The 6,978-nt window shown below is 37.9% G+C and overlaps 1 pseudogene; it reads right to left on the bottom strand.

Annotated features, from left to right (window-relative positions):
- Positions 1 to 1,394: 1,394 nt before the first annotated feature.
- The window catches only part of LOC100716229 (transformer-2 protein homolog beta-like), a 28,105-nt pseudogene continuing 22,521 nt past the window's right edge, over positions 1,395 to 6,978 (bottom strand).

The raw sequence follows: 6,978 nt of genomic DNA, 5'->3' as shown, positions 1-6,978 counted from the left end.
ATCACTGACAGTTCTAAAAGGTTCACCATCACTTGTATAGGAGATAATATGTTTTAGAGTCCCAAGGGGTCTTCCAGGTTACTTTCTATCCTTGTATATCCCACACTGAAAGGCAAGTTATCATTTATATATAACTAATACAGTATTTTAAGAAAATGTATCCACCTAGTAGCCCACTTTGCACATATCTCTGTGAAGCTTCCCAAATGAGAAGACCAATTTATATATAATTCTGATCAATGAACATGGCATAAGAGAGAGGGGAAAGAATGGAGTTACAAGTGTCAACTTCTTCACAAAATGAGGTAAACCTGCCTGTGGTCAGATTGCGTGTGTCCTAGGCAAAGACAGCCTCTCTCCCACATTGCTGGGAAGGATCCAGCTGACAGCTCTAGCATTCTCTCTCTTCTGCACTTTCAAGAATGGACAAACCTCCATCTGATGGGTTCATTATTTTCCAATACAATGAAGTATTATTCTGCAGGAGTAATATATGTTATTTAATTCCAGTAATACAATCAAATAATTGCTGTCAATAATGTTTATTTAGGTCTGATGATGTGGCAGGCACTGTTCCAAGTATTTTAAATTCATTGTCTCATTTAATCCCCTTTAAAGTATTTCTCTGTCACCATTTTTATCCATTGTGTATTGGTTTGACACTGAATTCATTTATTTTCTTTACACATTTTGAAGTGTGAGGCATAACATATAGAAAGATGATTTTATTTTATTTTTATTTTATGGAAAGATAAAACAAAATTTCAAAACAAAATAAGAAAATAGCAGTAGTAAATAGACTGTGTATTCTTATCTTTAAAATAGTTATCCAGAGTACAAGATACGGGCATAAAAAATTCTCCAGATGATATTAGCACAAATTTTATTTTCAATGAACTAAGAGACACTAGTAGTATAACTGTTTTTTTTCTTTTTTTTGCTTTCTTTCCCCTTTGCATCACCCTAATCCCTCTTTCCTTTTGAACAATTTCTTCCCATTGTACATTTTTTTTAAAAAATAAAACTGTGGATTGTTGCTTTTTGCCATTTGGTAGCATTTTGCATACAGGTTTTGATCTTCAGATTATGGTGGATTCAGTAGAAAAACCTTTTAGATAAAGTTTTGTTCAATAGAAACTTCACAACAGTCAAATTTAGACTGTAAAAAAAATACATGCAAAACATATCTCTGAAAACACTCAACTTGGGACAAAACACCGAACTACACAAATGCAGAATGAAAACAGCATTTCAACTCCACCAAAAGTACTCATCATAAAAGGTGCAAAAGTCACCTAACTTCAGTAGACACTGTCCACTTTTTAAACAGATAATAAAAATATTGTCCACAAACCATATCCCAGCTCTATGGCAGGTTCCAGAAAGTCTTCATCTCATGTTTTAATAGAGACAAGGTGAGTAGGGTCAAGATCTGAGCATGATCTGTATCCTCCACAACTGTAACAAGGAGAAGGTGACTGTTTTTTGTAAATCTGATCTGTCTTGACAGCTCTCCATCCACTGCCTCCTCCACCGCCTCCTCTATAGGACCAGCTATAGTAGTCCTGATCGTCGTAGCTACAGTAGTATCCTCTGTCATAGCAATCCTGATGGTATAACTGCAATAGGTCAGTCTCCCCATGTAAATTCCTGGTGTTGGGGTATGTGGTCTTTTTGTTATAGAGAAATCAACTCTGATCCTACGCCCATCAAGTTCCATTCAATTGGCATGCTCTTCGGCTTCCTTGGCATCATCTACATTTTCAAAATCCACAAAGGCAAACCCTCTTGAACACCTAGATTGCTGGTCACATACAGTAGACATGTTGGCAATTGAGCCATATTTAGAGAACCCTTCTCTTAAATCTCTTCCTGTGGTGGATGAGCTCAACCTAAACATTCCAAGGCAACAGTTTGGGTCAGGATTTACCTGATTTCCAACATGATGCATTGGAGTGGACATGGGAGAGTGGCTGTGGCTGTGGTGTCTGTGATAATCTCAACTATGAGGTCTGCTCCTGGAACATCAACGAGCACAAGATCAAGATTGTGACCTTGTATAATGCTTGCGAGAACTTCTAAATCTAGACCTAGATTCACATCTGGACCTGCACTTTGATCTGGAATGCCTGGAATCTTCCTCGGAGCGAGACCTTACAGGGTATGCCTTGCAGATTTCCTCCATTTGTGAACACTTCCACTTCTGGAAGCAAAACGGGAGTCTTCTTAACTTCATTTTTATTTCTTTTCTTCATTCTTTTGTTTCAGTTTTTGACTTCTTTCACCTTCTCCACTTTACATAAATTGCTCAATATTCTATAAGTGGGAATTCTGGTCTGAGAATTAGCATGCATTCTTTCTTTTATTTTTTCAAATTTCAGCTTCACTTTTCTTGAGCTTCAAATACTCATTTATAAAACTTGTTATATGATAATTTCTGTATTTTCCTCTTCAACAGCAACCCACTTGTTGTAGGGCTACTCACTGTTGCTGAACTGGTTTTCTCTATTGTGCCTTTTGTACCTTATTTACTCTTTCAGGTTCTTCTACCAGAGAGACAACACTATGTTTACACATGAGAATTTGGTTTATTTCACTTATGAATATGGTTTCAAGTTGCATCTCTTTAGCTAGAAATATCTCAAGCCTATCCTTATTTATGATTGAGTAGTACTCCATTGTTTAAAAAGACCACATCTTTTTTTAATCTATTCTTTGATTGATGGGTATTTGGGTTGTATCCAAGATTTAGCTATTACAAAGTTTACTTCTATAAACATGGGTGCACATATCTCACTGAGAGAAAGATGATTTTAAAAAGAAGGAATCCCAAGTAAAAAATGATTCTTTAATACTAGGTCAGTATGAGAAACTTCTATGAAGAAAGAGAGTCTTAACACATGAGTAGAATTTGTACTGGCAGAGACAGGAGAAAATGCAGTGCTTTCAAAAAATTAATAATGTTTTTCTTGTTTAAAAGATCTAGTTAATCTGTATGGAAAGTTTGTTTATTTTAAACACTTCATTTCTTGTTAAAGGCTGACAATGAATATGTGCTTTATTAGGAATTTACTATGGAGTAGAGGGAGATGAAAGACAATAGAAATATTTTCTTTTAAATTTTTAAATATTTGACTAAACTAAATGGACCTAAAATAAGACTGTCATGGACTCCAAACTTTTTCTTTCTAATTGTGTTTCTCATGCTCTTATAAATTTCTTATTTTAATAAAAAGTCATTAAGAGATGTTCTTGAAATCTAGGAGGGAAAATTAGAATGCATGGCCCTTGTCTGTAACATTTGTTATTTTAGAGGGAAAAAGCATCAGGGATCACTTATAAATGCTGAGTCTGACCTACATTGCATAGGTAGCAAATTTCACTGGGAATTGATCAATCACATACTGTTAAAAAGACCTTGCTAACAGCCTTTCTTTAGGAAAAGCTGAAGTTGACAGTGAAGAAAACAATTTGTTCAATTCCATCTACTCTCCTGTAATTCCTATCACATAAAATAGTCACAAAAGTATTTCATTTATAATAATAATGTTGATGTTCATTGCATTTTTAATACAAAAGTTATATATAGGCACTGATGGATCATATCATAGCAGACTAGCTGTGTCTGATATCCTTTTTTTTTTTTTGTCTTTTTCCTTTTTATTGGTACCAGGGATCGAACTCACGACTGCCTGCTTCCAAGGCAGGTGCTTATGCCGCTGAGCTAAACCTCCAGCCCATGTCTGATATCCTTTTTCCCAAATTCCATTGTAGTATCTTGAAAAGATACATAAAAAAAGACTTAAACTGGCAACAGATTGGGAAACTATGCAACACAGCACGTCAAGTTTTGGATAAGTATTAGCAAACTACAAAGGTAATGGATCTGCTTGAAAAATGCAAAAGATAGATGGCTCATCTAAGCTCTGTCAGTAGAGACAGACTGCACAGGTCTGCTAGGAAGCTGGAGAGAAGAAATTCCAGCCTAGCGCTTACCGACCTCCTATATTATCAGGGTTGTACTAATCAATATTCTTTGTGGCTCTTCTTCAGCTGCACTATCATATTTCTTAAGGCAGAGAATTCTCTACTTCTCACATCCCTGGTGACACCAATTCTTTTACTTCTAAAGCTAGAGAGCTGTATTCTAGAAAACTCTAGGACCAGGGGAGAGTGAGAGAGGGTAGCAGTTGGTCATTGCTTTGGAGGAATTAAGGACACACAAGAAAAGCATCGTTTTCAGAGTAACAACTGCAAGCAGAATGTGTGCCTTGAGTTAGGCTTGAAAATTCTGTAAAACAGTCAGAATTCTAGAGTGGTGGCTACATAGGGAAGATTTGGCACCTACTATTGTGCCATTTGTTTAACAATGGAGTACAGCCCAAGATCCAGCCATGGTGGGACTCAGGCAGCTTATTTGCCCGCCCGCTTGGTAAGTGCCCCGGAGTGGGCCAGGAGAACCATTGGTTCCTATAAGCCTACCTACTGCCACGCTAGCTGAAATTCAAACACCCTTCCCCTTGCTCTTCTCCCCCTCGTAGCTACTGGGGATAGATGTCTCAGCAGCTCTTGGGAGGATGACCACATGCAGTATAGCAAATATGGGGGATTTCTTTCTATATTCTGTTTGAAGGCAAAGGTTGTTTTCACTGTTTTGTTTTATGTTTCTTTTGCTGTATTCAATACTTTCAATAGGTTTTATAATGTTCTGTTTTTGGTTTGATTTCGTTATACCTAATTGACTGGACAACTATTGTGAAGTTAATGAGATATACCATAGTACCTATTACTACCATCCCACTGTCCTATTGTGAAACTCTGTACCAATTTCACTGCATTGTCTCGATTGGTTTTGTTCTGTCTTGTGCTGTTGCCTTTTTACTACTTTCAAAATAAAATTTAAAAAAACCCAATGGAGTGCATACTTTATTTCATGACACTTCTATTCCCTCGTACTAACCAGGTTTTCACTCCTAATGCTCTCTGTGTAGAGATCTGCAAGTCATGCTGCTGTCTAGAGCACCAGGATCCCCAGAGTGTGTCAGTGCATCTGGACCAGCTCACAAGTCCCAGCTAGCTCATCTTTGCATGAGACCATGCTGTCTAGAGTGGCCATTATATCTAGTTAAGTGTGTTGAGTGTAATTAGTCTGTTAAATCTTCTGTGTCTCTGCGATGTTCAACTTGGCTAGGGCACACTATTTGTATTTTTCTGGTACCTCATCTACACCTAGATAAAAACTAGTATTTTAAGGAAGAAAAATGGTCAGATTCTGTGTCTGAGATTTTTGCATGCCAGTCTTGCACATGAGTTCTTACTGCCCCAGAATTGCTCCCCTGATTTAGCTGCCCAGCCTATTAAGTGTATACCTCTTTTCCTAAAGAAGAGGGGACCATTTCTGACCTGCCATGTCTTTGTCCCATTCATACTCCCCTAGGAACTCCAACAGGAATGAGACTGACTGTTTGTATCTTGCCCAGACTTTAGTGGGACCCAGAGGACCTGGGCAACAACATTTGGTTTCATCCTCTTTTAGTCTCTCCCTCTCAGCCAGAACTGCCAGGGACCAAATGAACACCTCTACCTCCACCCTTATCAGTGTTCTCAACGTTCTCTTTCTCATGTTCTGGCTTTGGGTAGCAAAAGTCATTATTCTTTGAGTTACTCCTTCACACATCCTCTCAACAAATGTTCTTTTGTCATCTGCTGTATTCTAGGTATTAGTTTGTAGATGAGGGTTACAGTGGCACATGAGACAGAAAAAACAGACAATCTTCTTTTGGAATTATTTCCTAGTGGAGAAAACAAACTAATAAATAATCAAAAATTGTATAAGTGAAAAATGCCATTAGGTACATAAAACCAAGACATGGAGACACTGAGTAAGGTGGAGGTAAGAGGTCCTGAGAAGTTGTAGTGTTTGCTATTAGAAATCAGATCATCAAGCCTGGGAAGAATTTAGGGCCCAACAACCGGCTCAGCTAGAGGAATCCAGGTGATTGGCCTCTCCCTCTACATTGCAGGACCTGGCATCCTGCTTGGGAAGAATCTAAGTGGCTGGCTGCCTCCCCAGTCAGTAGGACCAAGCAACTGGGGGAATGCTAGCCACACAGTAGAACCCCAACTGGAGCACACATGATAGACAAGCAGGACTAGTGGGATGGAAAAGGCCAAAGCAATAATATAAACCAACAGGTAGTCAATTGGGTGAGCCAGCATTGGGCTTAAGGACAAAGACACACAGAAAAGAAGCAAGTGGGTGGGGCCACTCCCTTTTCTTTTTGTTTTTATTCTTTCTTTCTTTTACTTTTTTCTTTTCTTTTCTCCTTATCTTTTTTCCTTCTTTTTAAAATGACCTGGGAGAACTCTAGCCACAGAAAAATAATCCTTTCCTCCAAACCCAGAGACCAAATTCAGATAATTCCTTGTTTACTTCTTCATTCTTTTTTTCCTGCCCTTTTCTCTAGTTTCCTAGAGCTTGTGTGATCATCTTTTGTCTTCCAGCCTTGCATTTACTTTCTTTTCAGTTATCTTTGTTTTATATACTGTGCTTCTTAAATTTTCCCACCACATGGTAAAACCACTCTACCAAAAGAAAACACTTTGCATGCAAGTTCCTAATTTATGATTAGTTTGTTATGTAAGTGTAGATTTGCTTTACAAAATTAATAGTTACCACAGTCCATCAGTTTCTAAATTGTGTTTGAAACTGTTGTTATTGCTAATTATACTACTTTAGGTGGATTTCATATAGGTTGCAATCAGTCGTTCTCCCTTCCTTAACAATACTGGGAAGCACTAGTATAATAACCTCAACCACAGCCCAGCACTAAAGGACTGGAGACTGAGCCAAACAAATACCAACATTCCATTCTTAATTAATTGGTAAAGTAGAATCTTGACACAGACACAAACCAAGAACTTCCCACACACAGAAGAGTTTTCCTAGAAAGGCCTTGATACACGTGATACAGCTAC

This window comes from Cavia porcellus, unplaced genomic scaffold (genome assembly GCF_034190915.1).
Source record: "Cavia porcellus strain 051 isolate PalLab524CR breed Dunkin Hartley unplaced genomic scaffold, mCavPor4.1 scaffold_10, whole genome shotgun sequence".
Classification (NCBI taxonomy): domain Eukaryota; kingdom Metazoa; phylum Chordata; class Mammalia; order Rodentia; family Caviidae; genus Cavia; species Cavia porcellus.
The sequence above is the reverse complement of the archived record's forward strand: the minus strand, read 5'-3'. Positions and strand labels throughout refer to the sequence as shown.